The sequence below is a fragment of the Arachis hypogaea genome, chromosome 11 (assembly GCF_003086295.3).
Source record: "Arachis hypogaea cultivar Tifrunner chromosome 11, arahy.Tifrunner.gnm2.J5K5, whole genome shotgun sequence".
Lineage (NCBI taxonomy): Eukaryota > Viridiplantae > Streptophyta > Magnoliopsida > Fabales > Fabaceae > Arachis > Arachis hypogaea.
The window spans coordinates 84,146,037-84,163,042 of NC_092046.1; the positions used below are offsets into that span (position 1 = coordinate 84,146,037).

Genomic DNA, 17,006 nt, shown 5'->3' on the forward strand with positions numbered 1-17,006 from the left:
TCACTTGACACCTTCACGCCACAAGCACATGGTTAGGGACAGCTTGATTTAGTCGCTTAGGCTAGGATTTTATTCCTCTGAGCCCTCCTATCCATTAATGCTCAAAGCCTTTAGTCCTTTTACCCTTGCCTTTTGTTTTAAAGGGTTACTGGCTTTTTCAATCTGCCCTCCTTTTCCTGCATTTTTGGGCAGTAATGGATTTTTCTGCTTTTTATTTTTTTTTCTTTTCGCCATTTTTTTCTTTTTTGCATTCATATTTTTTTTTTCTTTTGCAATATGCTTTTTCTTTTGCTTTTTGCTGCTTTTTCTTGCTTCAAGAATCAACTTTCAGAATTTTCAGATTATCAATAATATTTTTCCTTTTTCCTTATTCTTTCAAGAGCCAACATTCTAAAGTTACAACTTCAAATATGCACTGTTTATTTCATACATTCAGAAAATAAAAACAAATGACACCACATCAGAATAATTAAACTAATCTTATTTTAAACTTGAAATTTATGCATCTCTCAATTCTTTTCAGATAAAATTTTTTATTTAAGTAGGGTGATAGATATATGGAACATTTTACAACTTTTAAGACATCAATGCAAATGATCATGCAAGTAGAACAAGAGAACAGATAAATAAACAGATAGAAAATAGAAAAATAACAGGAAAGGGGTGTAAAGAGAACGAATCAACCGTTAATGGTGGCATCTAGTACTCCTCCTTGAGGATCCAATGTGCTGCTTGATCTCTTCTATGTCATCCCTTTGCATTTGTTGCTCTTCCCTCATAGCCCTTTGGTCTTCCCTTATGGCTCTTTGATCTTCTCTGATTTCATTGTGGGTGGTAGCATGCTCTTGATGCTCCATCCTCAATTGCTCAATGTTAGTGCTCAATTCTCCAAGAGAAGTTTGCCATTGATCCCAATAGCTTTGGGGAGGAAAATACATCCCTTGAGGCATCTCAGGGATCTCATACTGAGGAGGCTATACAGGCTCTTGTGCATGCTCTCTAGTTTGCTCTATTCGCTTCTTAGTGATGGGCTTATCCTCCCCAATGGAGACATCTCCATTTATGACAATTCCAGCTGATTGCATAGGTGACAGATGAGGTGTGGGGATGCCAACTTGGCATTAGTGTGAGGCTTCTTAGCTACCTTGTAGAGTTCTTAAGGAATTACCTCATGAACTTCCACCTCTGTTCCAATCAGAGATGCAATGAATCATGATGGCTTTGTCAACAGTCACTTTTGACCGGTTGCTAGTAGGGATGATGGATCTATGGATGAACTCCAACCATCCTCTAGCTATGGGCTTAAGGTCAACCCTTCTTAGCTGAATGGGCTTGCCTTAGGAATCCCTTTTCCATTGTGCGCCTTCTACACAGATATCTGAGAGCACTTGATCTAATCTATGATCATGGTTGACTCTCCTAGTGTAAGGGTGAGGATCTCCTTGCAATAGAGACAAGTTTAATGCTAACCTCACACTTTCTGGGCTGAAATCTAAGATTCTTCCTCGGACCATAGTGATCCAATTCCTTGGATTTTATTAACCCATGCATTAGCATAAAACTCTTGCACCATGAGAATCCCAACCTCTTGAATGGGATTGGTTAGGACTTCCTAACCTCTTCTCCGGATCTCTCTTCAGATTTCTGGATACTCATTCTTCTTGAGCATGAAAGGGACCTCAGGGATCACTTTCTTCTCAGCCACTACTTTATAAAAGTAGTCTTGGTGAGCTTTGGTGATGAATCTCTCCATCTCCCAATTTTCAGTGAGATTGGCTACTGCCTTTCCTTTCCTCTTCTTAGAGGAGTTTCCAACCTTGAGTGCCATGAATGGTAATGGAAAGAAAGAAAAGAAAAAGCTATACTTTTCCAACCCTAAACTTAAAACTTTGCTCGTCGTCGAGAAAAAATACAAGAACGGAGAAGAAGAAGAAGAGAATAGAGAGGGGGAGAGGGAGAGAGAGGGCTCGGCCTTATGGGTGTATTAGTGTATGAGAGGTGTGTGTATGAAGGGTGATGAAGTGGGATATTTATAGGAAAAGGGTAGGGTTAGGTTCGGCCATAGGGTGGGTTTTGGGTAAGAATTTGATTTTGATGTGGGTGGGGGTAGGTAGGGTAGATGAAGATGCTGTGGGCCCACAATTCCTAAGAGACTAGGGAATTTAGATTTCCTGCTTCTCTGTACTAGCGTTTGAATGCCCAGGGGTTTTTCTCTAGCTGTCGTTCAACGCCAGCAATGCTCACCTCTTGGGGCGTTGAACGCCCAGTGAGGACTTCCTCACTAGCGTTCAACTTTGACACTCTTTCCGGAGTGTTCTATTTTTACTATTGTGAATTCTATCTCTTGACTGATGCACAAGATCATGACTCTAACAACTAAAAAAAATGAAAAATAAATGCAGTTGAGTAAAGTTGGGTTGCCTCCCAACAAGCACTCTTTTAAAGTCACTAGCTTGACTTTTAGCTCCTTTTGGAGGAGAGTATGGGCTCAGATTTTCGCCCCTTACAATGAATTTCCTTCCTGTCTTCTCGGGAATGAGCTCTACATGCTCCAGAGATAAGACATGACTCAATGTATGTGGTAGGACTGGATTCTTAGTAAAGATAACTCTCACAAGAGCTTGTTGATTTCTATCAATCTTGCTGTTGAATGTAATGATCTGCTAAAGCTTGGCTGGCCATTGGCCATGTCTAGTGTTTTGGACCGGAGCTTTCACTGAAAGCTTGGCTGGCTAGTAAGACATGTCTAATTCCTAGAGCGGAGTTTTAGGCTAACATTGCATGATTCCTGGAATTCTTATTAAAAATTTTGAAATCCTTATTTTTCTTTTTCCAAATAATTTTCGAAAAATACAAAAAAATTTAACAAAATCATAAAAACAAAAAAGTTTGTGTTTCTTGTTTAAGTCTAGTGTCAATTTTTAAGTTTGGTGTCCTGCATGTTTTATTTAATTCCCTGCATTTTTCGAATGTATGAATTTTGTGTGTTTTGTTATTTTTCATATGCATTCTTAATTTGTTAGTGTCTCTAATATGAAAATTTCTAAGTTTGGTGTCTTGCATGCATTGTTTATTTGATCTTAGTTTTCCATGATTAGTTGCATTTTGATTGTTTCTCATCATTAAAAAAATTTCAAAATTTTTTTTTTTCAAAATTATGTCTTTTCAAGTCAATAATACAGAGAATTGAAGATTCAGAACATGCAGTAGAGGAATTACACAGAAAAAGCTGGGCTTTCAAAACGCCCAGTGAGGAAGGAAAATTGGCGTTTAAACGCCAGCCAGGGTACCTGGCTGGGCGTTAAACGCCCAAAAAGGTAGTATTTTGGGCGTTAAATGCCAGAATGGATACCATTATGGGCATTTAACGCCAGAAGCGCAGAGGAGGGGAGATTTTGTTTTCAATTCAAATCTTTTTCAAATTTTCATAATTTTTCAAAATCAAATCTTTTTCAAATCATATCTTTTCAATCATATCTTTTCAAAATCAAATCCTTTCCATTTTTTTCTATTTTCAAAAATCCTTGATAACAATTAGTGATTTGATTCAAAAATTTCTTCCTTGTTAAGAAAGGTTCAATATTTGAATTTTAGAATCATATCCTTTAAAATTCTTGTTAGTCAAGTCACTAATCTTAAAATCAAATCTTTTTTAATTATTTTTTTTATCATATCCTTTCAATCATATCTTTTTAAAACCATATTTTCTCAATCATATCTTCTCAACCGCATCTTTTTCAAAAAAATGATTTTTAATCATATCTTTTTGATTTTTAATTTTAAAATCTTTTTCAAAACCACTTAACTACCTTCTCAATTTTAATTTTCGAAAATCATCAACCAATTTTTCAAAATTTCTTTTAATTATTTCAAAATCTTTTTAAAATTAATATAAAAAATTCTTCCCCCCTTCTCACATCCTTCTATTTAAGGGACTAACACTCCTCCTCTTTTAGCAATTCAGACTCACACCCTCTCCATAAGTTCGAATTCTCCTCTCTACCTCATCCCTCTATTCTTCTTTTCTTCTGACACCTCAAGGAATCTCTATACTGTGACATAGAGGATTCCATACTTTCTTCTCCTCTCTTTCATATGAGTAGAAGCAAAGACAAAGGCATTCTTGTTGAAGCTGATCCTGAACCTAAAAGGACCTTGAAGAGAAAGCTAAGAGACGCTAAAGCACAACACTCTGGAGGAAACCTAACAGAAATTTTCAAACAAGAAGAAGCCATGGCAGCCAAAAACAATAACAATGCCAATAATGCAAGGAAGGTGCTTGGTGACTTTACTGCACCTACTCCCGACTTCTATGGGAGAAACATCTCTATCCCTGCCATTGGAGCAAACAACTTTGAGCTTAAGCCTCAATTAGTTTCTCTGATGCAACAGAATTGTAAGTTTCATGGACTTCCATTGGAAGATCCTCATCAGTTTTTGGCTGAATTTTTGCAAATCTGTGACACTGTCAAGACCAATGGGGTTGATCCCGAGGTCTACAGGCTTATGATTTTTTCCTTTGCTGTAAGAAACAGAGCTGGAATATGGTTGGATTCACAACCTAAGGAAAGCCTGAACTCTTGGGAAAAGCTGGTCAGTGCTTTTCTGGCCAAATTCTTTCCACCTCAAAAATTGAGTTAGCTTAGAGTGGATGTCCAGACCTTCAGACAGAAAGAAGGTGAATCCCTCTATGAAGCTTGGAAAAGATACAAGCAATTGATCAGAAGGTGTCCTTATGACATGCCTTCAGAAGGTATCTTCTATGATGGTCTGTTTGAACTGTCCAAGATGTCATTGGACAGCTCAGCTGGAGGATCTCTTCATCTAAAGAAGACGCCTACAGAGGCTCAGGAACTCATTGAAATGGTTGCAAATAACAAAAGTTCTTGAGATTGATACTCTAAATGCCATATTGGCTCAAAACAAAATATTGACTCAGCAAGTCAATATGATTTCTCAGAGTCTGTCTGGCATGCAAGTAGTAATAAGCAGTACTAAAGAAGCTTCATCTGAAGAAGAAGCTTATGATCCTGAGAACCCAGCAATGGAAGAGGTGAATTACATGGGAGAACCCTATGGAAACACCTATAATCCTTCATGGAGAAATCATCCAAATCTCTCATGGAAGGACCAACAGAGGCCTCAACAAGGCTTCAACAACAATAATGGCGGAAGAAATAGGTTTAGCAATAGCAAGCCTTTTCCATCATCTTCTCAGCAACATACAGAGAATTCTAAGCAAAGCCACTCTGACTTAGCAACTATAGTCTCTGATCTATCTAAGACCACTCTAAGTTTCATGACTGAAACAAGGTCCTCTATTAGAAATTTGGAGGCACAAGTGGGTCAGCTGAGTAAGAAAGTTACTGAACTCCCTCCTAGTACTCTCCCAAGCAATACAGAAGAGAACCCAAAGAGAGAATGCAAAGCCATAGAGGAGGGAAAGGCAGTGATTTTCACTGAAGAAGACCTTAATGGACGTCCACTGGCCTCGAAGGAGTTCCCTAATGAGGAACCATGGGAATCTGAGGCTCATACAGAGACCATAGAAATTCCATTGAATTTACTTCTGCTATTCATGAGCTCTGATGAGTATTCTTCCTCTGAAGAGGATGAAGATGTTACTGAAGAGCAAGTTGCTAAGTACCTTGGAGCAATCATGAAGCTAATTACCAAGTTATTTGGTAATGAGACTTGGGAGGATGAACCCCCCTTGCTCACCAAAGAACTGGATGACTTGACTAGGCAGAGGTTACCTCAGAAGAGACAGGATCCTAGAAAATTCTCAATGCCTTGTACCATAAGCACCATGACCTTTGAGAAGGCTCTGTGTGACCTGGGGTCAAGTATAAACCTCATGCCTCTCTCTGTAATGGACAAGCTAGGGATCCTTGAGGTATAAGCTGCAAGAATCTCACTAGAGATGGCAGACAATTCAAGGAAATATGCTTATAGACTTGTAGAGGATGTCTTGGTAAAGGTTGAAGGCCGCTACATCGCTGCTGATTTCATAATCTTAGACACTGGGAAGTGTATAGATGAATCCATCATCCTTGGCAGACCCTTTCTAGTCACAGCAATAGCTGTGATTGATGTTGACAGAGGAGAATTGGTCCTTCAAGTGAATGAAGACTCCCTTGTGTTTAAAGCTCAAGGATCTCCCTTTGTAACCATGGAGAGGAAGCATGAAAAGCTTCTCTCAATGCAGAGTCAAATAGAGCCCCCACATTCAAACTCTAAGTTTGGTGTTGGGAGGCCCCAACCATGCTCTGAATATCTGTGAGGCTCCATAAGAGCCCACTATCAAGCTATTGACATTAAAGAAGCGCTTGTTGGGAGGCAACCCAATTTTATTTAATTATATATATTTATTTTTCATTGTTATTTTATGTTTTCTGTAGGTTGATGATCATGTGAAGCCACAAAAGTAACTGAAAAAGCAATAACAGAATGAAAAATAGTATTAAAAATAGCACACCCTGGAGGAGAAGCTTACTGGCGTTTAAACGCCAGTAAGGGTAGCAGAATGGGCGTTAAACGCCCAGCCTGGCACCATTCTGGGTGTTTAATGCCAGAAAGGGGCATAGAGCTGGCGTTTAATGCTAGAAAAGGGAGAAAAGCTGGCGATTAAACGCCAGAAAGGGAAGAAAAGCTAGCGTTAAATGCCAGAAATGGGCAGCAACCTGGCGTTTAACGCCAGGATTGGCAATCAAGGGGGCGTTTACACGCCAACATGGTGCAGGGATGAGAAATCCTTGACACCTCAGGATCTGTGGACCCTACAGGATCCCCACCTACCTCATCTCTTTCTCTCTCTCTCTTCTTCATACCTTCCCATAACACCCTTCCCCAAATACCCTTCACCAATCACCTCAATACCTCTTCCCAAAAAAACAAAAACCATCACGTATCAAATCCTACCCTCTTCTCCATAATCTCTTCACCAATCCACATCCATCCATCATAAAACCCCACCTACCTCACCATTCAAATTCAAACCACTTTCCCTCCCAAATCCACCCATACATGGCCGAACCCTACCCCTCTCTCCACTCCTATATAAACCATTCTTCAATCCTTCATTTCCACATATAACAAACACTACTTCTCCCCCTTGGCCGAAATATCCACCACCCTACGTCTCCCCTAATTCTTCTTCTTCTACTCGTTTCTTTCTTCTTTTGCTCGAAGACGAGCAAACCTTCTAAGTTTGGTGTGGCAAAAGTGTTGCTTTTTGTTTTTCCATAACCATTTATGGCACTAAAGGCCGGAGAAACCTCTAGAAAGAGGAAAGGGAAGGCAAAAGCTTCCACCTCTGAGTCATGGGAGATGGAGAGATTCATCTCAAGGGTGCATCAAGACCACTTCTATAAAGTTGTGGCCAAGAAGAAGGTGATCCCTGAGGTCCCTTTCAAGCTCAAAAAGGGTGAATATCCGGAGATCCGACATGAGATTCAAAGAAGAGGTTAGGAAATTCTCACCAACCCCATTCAACAACTCGGGATCTTAATGGTTCAAGAGTTCTATGCCAATGCATGGATCACCAAGAACCATGACCAAAGTGTGAACCCGGACCCAAGGAATTGGCTTACAATGGTCCGGGGGAAATGCTTAGATTTTAGTCTGGAAAATGTAAGGTTGGCATTCAACTTGCCCATGATGCAAGGAGATGCATGCCCCTACACTAGAAAGGTCAACTTTGATCAAAAGTTGGACCAAGTCCTCATAGAAATTTGTGAAGAGGACGCTCAATGGAAGAGAGATTCAAGAGGGAAGCCGGTTCAATTAAGAAGGCATGACTTCAAGCCCGTGGCTAGGGGATGGTTGGAGTTCATCCAACGCTCAATCATTCCCACTAGCAACCGGTCTGAAGTTACTATAGACCGGGCTATCATGATCCATAGCATCATGATTGGAGAGGAAGTAGAAGTTCATGAGGTTATATCCCTAGAACTCTACAAGGTGGCAGACAAGTCCTCTACTTTGGCAAGGTTAGCCTTCATCTCATTTGTCACCTCTGCAATTCAGCTGGAATTGACATAGAGCAAGACATCCTCATTGATGAGGACAAGCCCATCACTAAGAAAAGGATGGAGCAAACAAGAGAGCCCACTCATGAACCTCACCAAGAGCATGAGAAAATTCCTTATCATGAAATTTCTGAGATGCCTCAAGGGATGCATTTTCCTCCACAAAACTATTGGGAGCAAATCAATACCTCCCTAGGAGAATTAAGTTCCAATATGGGACAACTAAGGGTGGAGCACGAAGAGCATTCCATCCTCTTCCATGAAATTAGAGAAGACCAAAGAGTCATGAGGGAGGAGTAACAAAGGCAAGGAAGAGACATTGAGGAGCTCAAACACTCCATAAGATCTTCAAGAGGAAGAACAAGCCGCCATCACTAAGGTGGACACGTTCTTTAATTTCCTTGTTCTTATTTTTCAGTTTTTCGAAAATTATGCTTTATGTTTTATTTATGTTTGTGTCTTATTACATGATCATTAGTGTCTTAGAGTCTATGCCTTAAAGCTATGAATTTCCTATGAATCCATCACTTTTCTTAAATGAAAAATGTTTTTCATTGCAAAAGAAAAAGAAGTACATGAATTTTGAATTTTAAAATAGTTTAATTATTTTGATGTGGTGGCAATACTTTTTGTTTTCTGAATGAATGCTTGAACAGTGCATATTTTTTAATTTGTTGTTTATGAATGTTAAAATTGTTGGCTCTTGAAAGAATGATGGAAAAGGAGAAATGTTATTAATAATCTGAAAAATCATAAAATTGATTCTTGAAGCAAGAAAAAGCAGTGAAAAGCTTGCGGAAAAAAAATTAAAAGAAAAAAAAAGAGAGAGAAAAGAGAAGAAAAAAAAAGCAAGCAGAAAAAGCCAACAGCCCTTTAAAACAAAAGGCAAGGGTAAAATAAAAAGGATCCAAGGCTTTGAGCATCAGTGGATAGGAGGGCCCACAGGAATAAAATCCTGGCCTAAGCGGCTAAACCAAGCTGTCCCTAGCCATGTGCTTGTGGCGTGAAGGTGTCAAGTGAACAGCTTAAGACTGAGCGGTTAAAGTCGTGGTCCAAAGCAAAAAGAGTGTGCTTAAGAGCTCTGGACACCTCTAACTAGGGACTCTAGCAAAGCTGAGTCACAATCTGAAAAGGTTCACCCAGTTTTGTGTCTGTGGCATTTATGTATCCGGTGGTAATACTGGAAAACAAAATGCTTAGGGTCACGGCCAAGACTCATAAAGTAACTGTGTTCAAGAATCAACATACTGAACTAGGAGAATCAATAACACTATCTGAATTCTGAGTTCCTATAGATGCCAATCCTTCTGAGCTTCAAAGGATAAAGTGAGATGCCAAAACTGTTCAGAAGCAAAAAGCTAAGAGCCCCGCTCATCTAATTAAGACTGATCTTCATAGATGTTTTCGGAATTTATTGTATATTCTTTTCTTTTTATCCTATTTTATTTTTAGTTGCTTGGGGACAAGCAACAATTTAAGTTTGGTGTTGTGATGAGTGGATAATTTATACGCTTTTTGAAATTGTTTTTACATAGTTTTTAGCATGTTTTATTTGCTTTTATTATATTTTTATTAGTTTTTAAATAAAAATCACATTTTTGGACTTTACTATGATTTTGTTTATTTTTCTGTGATTTCAGGTATTTTCTGGTTGAAATTGAGGGACCTGAGCAAAAATCTGATTCAGAGGCTGAAAAAGGACTGCAGATGCTGTTGGATTCTGACCTCCTTGCACTCGAAGTGGATTTTCTAGAGCTACAGAAGCCCAATTTGCGCGCTCTTAATTGAGTTGGAAAGTAGACATCCTGGGCTTTCCAGTAATATATAATTTTCTATACTTTGCCCGAGATTCGATGGCCTAAACCGGCGTTCCAAGTCAGCATAAATATTCTGGCGTCCAAACGCCAGAACTGGCATAAAAGCTGGAGTTAAACGCCCAAACTGGCACCAAAGCTGGTGTTTAACTCCAAGAAAAGTCTCTACATGTGGAAGCTTCAATGCTCAGCCCAAGCACATACCAAGTGGGCCCGGAAGTGGATTTCTACATTATTTACTCATTTCTGTAAATCCTAGGTTACTAGTTTTCTATAAATAGGACATTTTGCTATTGTATTTTCATCTTTTGATCTTCATAGAATCTCTGGAACACATTCAGTTTTCATTTTACGTTTTGAGACCTCCATTGGAGGCTGGCCACTCGGCCATGTCTACCCTATTTTTACTTTCGTATTTTCAACGATGGAGTTTCTACACCCCATAGATTAAGGTGTGGAGCTCTGTTGTTCCTCATGGATTAATGCAAAGTACTATTGTTTTTCTATTCAACTCAAGCCTATTTCTTCTCTAAGATATTCATTCGCACACAAGAACATGATGAATGTGATGATTATGTGACACTCATCACCATTCTCACCTATGAACGCGTGCCTGACAACCACTTCCGTTCTACATGCAAACAAGCTTGAATGTGTATCTCTTGGGTTTCTAATCTAAGATTAAAACCTTCGTGGTATAGGCTAGAATTATTGGTGGCCATTCCTGAGATCCAAAAAGTCTAAACCTTGTCTGTGGTATTCCGAGTAGGATCTAGGAAGGGATGACTGTGACGAGCTTCAAACTCGCGAGTGTTGGGCGTAGTGACAGACGCAAAAGGATCAATGGATCCTATTCGAACATGATCGAGAACCGACAGATGATTAGCCGTACGGTGAAGTGCATTTGGACCATTTTCACTGAGAGGATGGACGGTAGCCATTCAAAACGGTGATCCCCCAACATACAGTTTGCTTTGGAAAGGAGTATGAATGATTGGATGAAGGCAATAGGAAAGCAGAGGTTCAGAAGGAACAAAGCATCTTCATACGCTTATCTGAAATCCCACTAATGAATTACAGAAGTATTTCTATCTTATCTTATATTTTATTTATATTTAATTATCAACATCCCATAACCATTTGAATCTGCCTTACTGAGATTTGCAAGATGACCATAGCTTGCTTCAAGCCAACAATCTCCGTGGGATCGACCCTTACTCACATAAGGTTTATTACTTGGACAACCCAGTGCACTTGCTGGTTAGTTGTGCATAGTTGTGACAAAGAGTTGAGATTACATTCGTGCGTACCAAGTTGTTGGCACCGTTTTAGAGATCACAATTTCGTGGACCATCCTGCAACTTGTGCATTTGCAAGGGAGATGCGTACGCATGAATTGGAAAATCTTCGCAACTTGTGCGTACGCATGGGGATGCTTACGCACAACTGATAGAGAGCCAAACATCGGTTTAGAATTCTCTTAAAAATAATTGCTTCATCAGTAGTATAGTCCAAACCAAAAAATTACCCTATTCAAAGTTTAAAAGGTTGTCATAATACAAACCAAAATAACTGGGAGTAGAATCTCGAGTTATTCTCCCTAGGAATTGTAATCCAGTGCTCAGTTATTGGCTGTGATAAATTGGGGGGTTGTGGATCACAATTAACAAGAAAAATTAAATGACAAGAAATTAAATGAGCATGGAAGGAATTAAACTAAAAGCAATTAAAGCAATGGAAAGGAAATTCAATTGTAAAAAGATCTTGGCAAGGGTTGATGGTTAAGGATCACTTTTCTTATTACTAACCCCAACATGATAATTACAAATAACAAACCTACTTCGTCACTGCCAACATCGGGAAAAAGTCAAATGTGCTTAACTAATCCTAATCCATAAGTCCTAGCTAACTCACTAATGAACTAAGTGAAAGACTAGCGTCAATAGAAACAAGATTAATTAAGATCTCTAAATTATCAATCAACTTGGACATTAGTAACTCAAGATCACCCAAGTTACCAACCCAAGCCAAGAATACAAAAATCTACTCTAAAACTAAAAGGAGCATTTCATCAAACACTTAGAATGCAATAAAGGCAAACATCATAAAAAACAAGAATTAATAAAAACCATAACTAGCCAAAGCAAGAAATCAATAATAGCAGCTAAAGCAAACATTAAAGGATATGAAAATACAAAATTGCATTAAAAGGAAATTGAAATTAACAAGAGAGTTCATGAACTAAAATTGACAAAATAAAGAAATTAACAAGAGAAACTAAATAAACTAGGATACTAGAACAATAAAAACTAAAGGAACTAAATTAAAATAATATTCAATCCTAAAATTAAGAAGAGATTAAACTAAGAAACCTAAATTCTAGAGAGAAGTTGGAGCTTCTCTCTCTAGAATTCTAACCTAAAACCTCATCCTAAAACTATTCTATCACTACTTCATCCTACTCCCTTGATCCTCCTTGAGAATTGTATCAAATACTTCAGAAATGAGTTGGATTGGGCCTAAGAAAGGCCTGAAATCGTGACCCATGTGTTCACCTAAGTGAAATCACGTGCTGACAATCATGCGTATGCACAAATGCGTAGATTTCCAAAACTTCATTTCTTCATGAATTCTCTACTTTTACATACTTTTTCTTTACTTCCTCAAGCCATCCTTGCCTTCTAAGCCTGAAATCACTCAACAAACACATCAAAGCATCGAATGAAATTAAAGTGAATAAAATTTAGCAATTTAGGAGCTTAAAAAGCATGTTTTTACTATTAAGTACAAATTAGGAAAAAATCACAAAACCATGTTATTTCATTGAATAAATACAAGATAAGTTGATAAAGCGCACTCAATTCAACCTAAAATAAACCCTAAAATTGTGCTTTGTCAACATCACTACACCAAACTTAAAATTTTTCTTGTCCTCAAGTAAAAAGAAAAGTTAACAGAGTTGATCTTAATTAAAGGAATTGGAGAGTTTGCAAATTCAATTCCAAATGAAAGTCAGATTGTATTATGAGAATCCTTTTAGACTTGTGTGATCCTTGGAGCATTTTACTTTGCAATCCAGTTGACCCAAGTTACTGGGTGATAAAGCACCCTTCGGATCTAATTACCTAAGACTCTCCTTGACACAATCACACCAGAAGCACATAACTAGGAATTTTTTTTTGTTCATCCAGACATCAATGTCCAGAGCCTCTTTGGACTCTAAGTGTTTTTTTTAAGGTAACTCTTTAATGTGGGCTTTTAATCGATGATCCCGAGCCAGTTGGCCCAAGTTATCGGGTGATGAGGCACCTCTCAGATTTAATTGCCCAAGTCTTTTCTTGAAACACAAACATCACAAGCACATAACTGAGCTCTAGTCATTGGTCTTTAGAGCCTAATTTAATTTTTCGATCTTCCCATACTTTTTTTAATCACTGCTTCAAGGTCTTGGATGTATAATATGTCTCTAAACTTTTGTTTCTAGAGATTCTATCTCCCCTTTTCTCAAAATTTATTCAAATACTTTAAGTCTATGGAATATAATCATGATACTAACGAACATTACATTTTAATGGAACTTCTTTGTTTATTATTCAATCTTTTCATTAAAAAGTTACTCCCTTCATATCAGTGCAGTGCATAGGGGACAAGTACAAGTAGTAAGCACTTAGAAGAAACACAAAGAACATAAAGAAATAAAAACATAATGCGAAGAGAGAAAGAGATAGGAAAAAAAAACGAAGACAAAGCTAAAGAAGAAGAAAATGAAAGAAAACTAACCACTAAAAAAATAAATAAATTTCCCAACACTACACAAAATTTTGGTAATTACGGCGGTTTTTTGGTATTTACGGCGGTTTCAACCGCCATTATTACCAAGTATGGGGTTTAAAAAATGACGTAATTATGAGCGCCATTCTGGTTATTATGACGGTTTTCTGAAAACCGCCATAATTCCAAAGTTAAAACGGCGGTTTTTTGATAGATTAAAACGACGGTTCAAACCGCCGTTATTTCCAAATAAAACGGCGCTTTTGGGTTGGTTGAAATGGCATTTTAAATCTGCCATTTTTACCAGGTTAAAATGGCAATTTTTGTTGGATAAAATGGCATTTATGAACCGCCATTTTTACCCTGACAGTGGTGCTTTTATTGATTAATACGGCATTTGAAACCGCCGTTTTCACCAGCTAAAAGTGACATTTTCTATCGGTTAAAAAGGAAGTTTTTACCATCATTTTTATCATGTTAAATAAATAATTTTTTTATTAAAATTTCATAATAACAAAAATTAATATCCATAAACAATATTATATAACTCACAAACAAAATCTTAAAAATATACTTTTTATTATGCTTTCCTTCATTTCTCAACACATATGAGGCCTACAAAATATTGCTGTTTCTACTTTAAATTAAATAAAACAATGAGGCATACAAAGTCCATTTTTTTCTGCCTCAAGCTTCTCACATAATCAGATTTAAACAAAGTCTCGGATCGTCTGCAGATATCACATGATTTAGATTGCTCCTTAGAATATTCTGAGGTTGGCAAGCTGAAATCAGAATATTTCTCTGATGACGTTCTTGTCATAGCTACTCTTGAAAGTGTCTCTTTGGCTCTTGGCATTGGCTGAGAATCAGCACCATTCCTCCCACTTAAAGCATCCAACTTCAACAAATTCTGTAAATAAGAACTAGTATATATGACCTCCTGTTGTCAATAAGAACAAGCACAAGTACTGCTTGCTTGATATATGAAAGTTGAGAAAGGCACAAGTATATATGACCTCTTGTTACATAGATTCATCTAGAGAGTCTTTTCGGAAGGAAGAAACCCTAGAAGATGCCGCAGCAGCAATTGCAGCAGCCCGAACAGCTTGTGCTTCCTTGTGATTTCTTTCTTACCTACCTAGCTTTTTTGCCTCCTTAAAATCACGCAGATATCAATTAACAATCAGAGTCCCACCTTCGCTGATGCGCTGCATCAATCTCCTGCAGAAACCTTTTTGCAACATTAGAGATTAAGTTATTTGCATATGCAAAACCAAGCAAATTAAACATATCATGAGTTAAAAACTTAAAATTTAAATAAATAAAGTTGTCAAGACCAGAAGAAGGAAGGGTACCCAAACAAATGAATTTGACAATTTAAAAGGTACCCATATTTCTTTCATCAGGCTTGGAAATACCAGTGCACATTAATTCCCCATTATGAATCTATAGCAACCTCTCGATGGATGGGTGAATGTAGCTAGAGCTAGCTTCCACCTTTCTGCATTGAAACCATGAAGCATCACTTTTTAAACGAGAAATCCAACTTACTGGAATCAAATATTTAAGACAAAAGATTACCTACTAACACACAATTAGAGAGAAAAAAGTACATGCAGAAAATAACAAAAATAGCCACTTTGAAAAGCTCACATGGAATCACAATCAAGCTGTTTCACAGGAGAATAGAGAGGACAGTAGCGATCAGAAAACATAGAAGCATTCTGTGAATAGAGCTTGGACATTTCTTCTAAAACACATTCAGATAAGTTGGTTTTGTGTGGTTTATCTTCATTCCCTGCATATCATAACCATACATTAAGACTAGCTATTATAGGAATGAAATAACTTGGCAAGTAACACTATTGCAGTTAAAATCAAAAGTTGCAATATGTATAAACTTCTAAGTTGGTAACTTGACCCAAATCATACATATATAAACTCCTAAGTTGCAATTTGCTGTATTCAAATATGTTTTAACTCAACGAGCAACATCAAAAGGATGTATGTATGTGTGAACCAAAAAGCTATTAATTTCTCTAATACAACACAATATGATACACTCATTAACATATCCAGGACTGTTTGGGCAGGAATGATACAATCATTGACATGCCCAGTTCCAGTGACAAGCAGGAAAACAAATAGAGAGAACAGTTCTTAGTGTAACTTGACATTAGTACAAGAAAGTATGACTTAAAAGCCTTTTACCTTAAAGACAAATTTGAACTGCTATAATCATTTTGTGAGCGAGCATGGGCTAAATGAAACCCTGAAGAACTAGATACGTATGGAGCATTGACCATCGAACATCTTGGATCATAGCTATTAAGATTATCATTTTCTGACACTTCAGTTTTAGATGTGAAACCATCACCGGATATATAACCATTGAATTTACCCCTAAGAACTCTGTGTAAAGGCCTCTAAGGGATAAAAAAGAGCAGCAACTATGGTATTTGCCAAATCTTTGATTTTGAGTATCCTTAGTATGCAACAAAGTAAGTAGAGAGAAGTGACAACACCACTTTACATTTCCTGGATTAATGTACTACTAAACATTAATAAGAACCAGCTACATAATAAGAACAAAAATCTACCTAAGTGGATCCAGGTGAAATGAGAATGTCATAAAGTGAGGTTTTATACATTATCAACAACTATCCTCAAGGAAGGAAAAAGTAATGCAAATATCAGAACCACCAGAAAGTTGTCTGTTATTAGCGTCCCAATATCAGGTATTCAAGCGAAGACAATATCACTGAAGTAGTATAGGTTATCCTCAATGTCATCAACAACTGCAATTATTGTAGAGGTTGAATCTGGTCCCGGTTTTCTGTCTTAGTATTTACTAATGAAGTAACCACAATTGCTCTTTCAGGACACAAGAAAGTCTCAAGCTACAAGATGAAAGAGAGATAAATTTATGAAGCTTACGTCAAAGTATCAGAGACGAGTTTATTAAAATCTATGCTCTGCTTCCTAAAAAATGAAATCAAGTTTGAGAAGTAATCTACATGAGGTGCACTGGTTATATATATCTATTTACAACATCGTCACCAACTGAAAATTAAGTAGAATATGTCATAAGAAATCATAATTTTCATAAAAAAAGAATTAAATTAAAACATAGCCAAATTAAAATAAAAATATTCATGTAAAATTTTATCCCAAATAATTTATTTAGGTGATTTATCCTTTAATATAAGAAATTTATAAACAAGAGCACAAGACTATTAACTAACTACTACTTGGCGCATGGAGTATTATTTTACGAAAAATAGTTGAAATTAGTTAGCAAAAGCTTTTATGATTTTATTATTATGAAATATGGATAATTAAACCTTTGGAGTATTGATTGGTGAAAGAGTAAAGCGTCCTTTGGATT

General features: G+C 37.3%; 1 long non-coding RNA gene across 2 annotated transcripts; it reads right to left on the minus strand.

Annotated features, from left to right (window-relative positions):
- Nucleotides 1–14,154: 14,154 nt before the first annotated feature.
- Nucleotides 14,155–16,737, minus strand: LOC140175957 (uncharacterized). 2 transcript variants are annotated; one of them, XR_011867075.1, is made up of 5 exons: nt 15,830–16,737; nt 15,272–15,416; nt 14,974–15,119; nt 14,635–14,839; nt 14,155–14,528 (listed from the first exon to the last, which is right to left on the minus strand). It is a non-coding gene; the product is annotated as an uncharacterized lncRNA (long non-coding RNA). The 2 variants fall into 2 exon arrangements; XR_011867074.1 differs by having other exon boundaries at nt 14,635–15,119.
- Nucleotides 16,738–17,006: the final 269 nt, after the last annotated feature.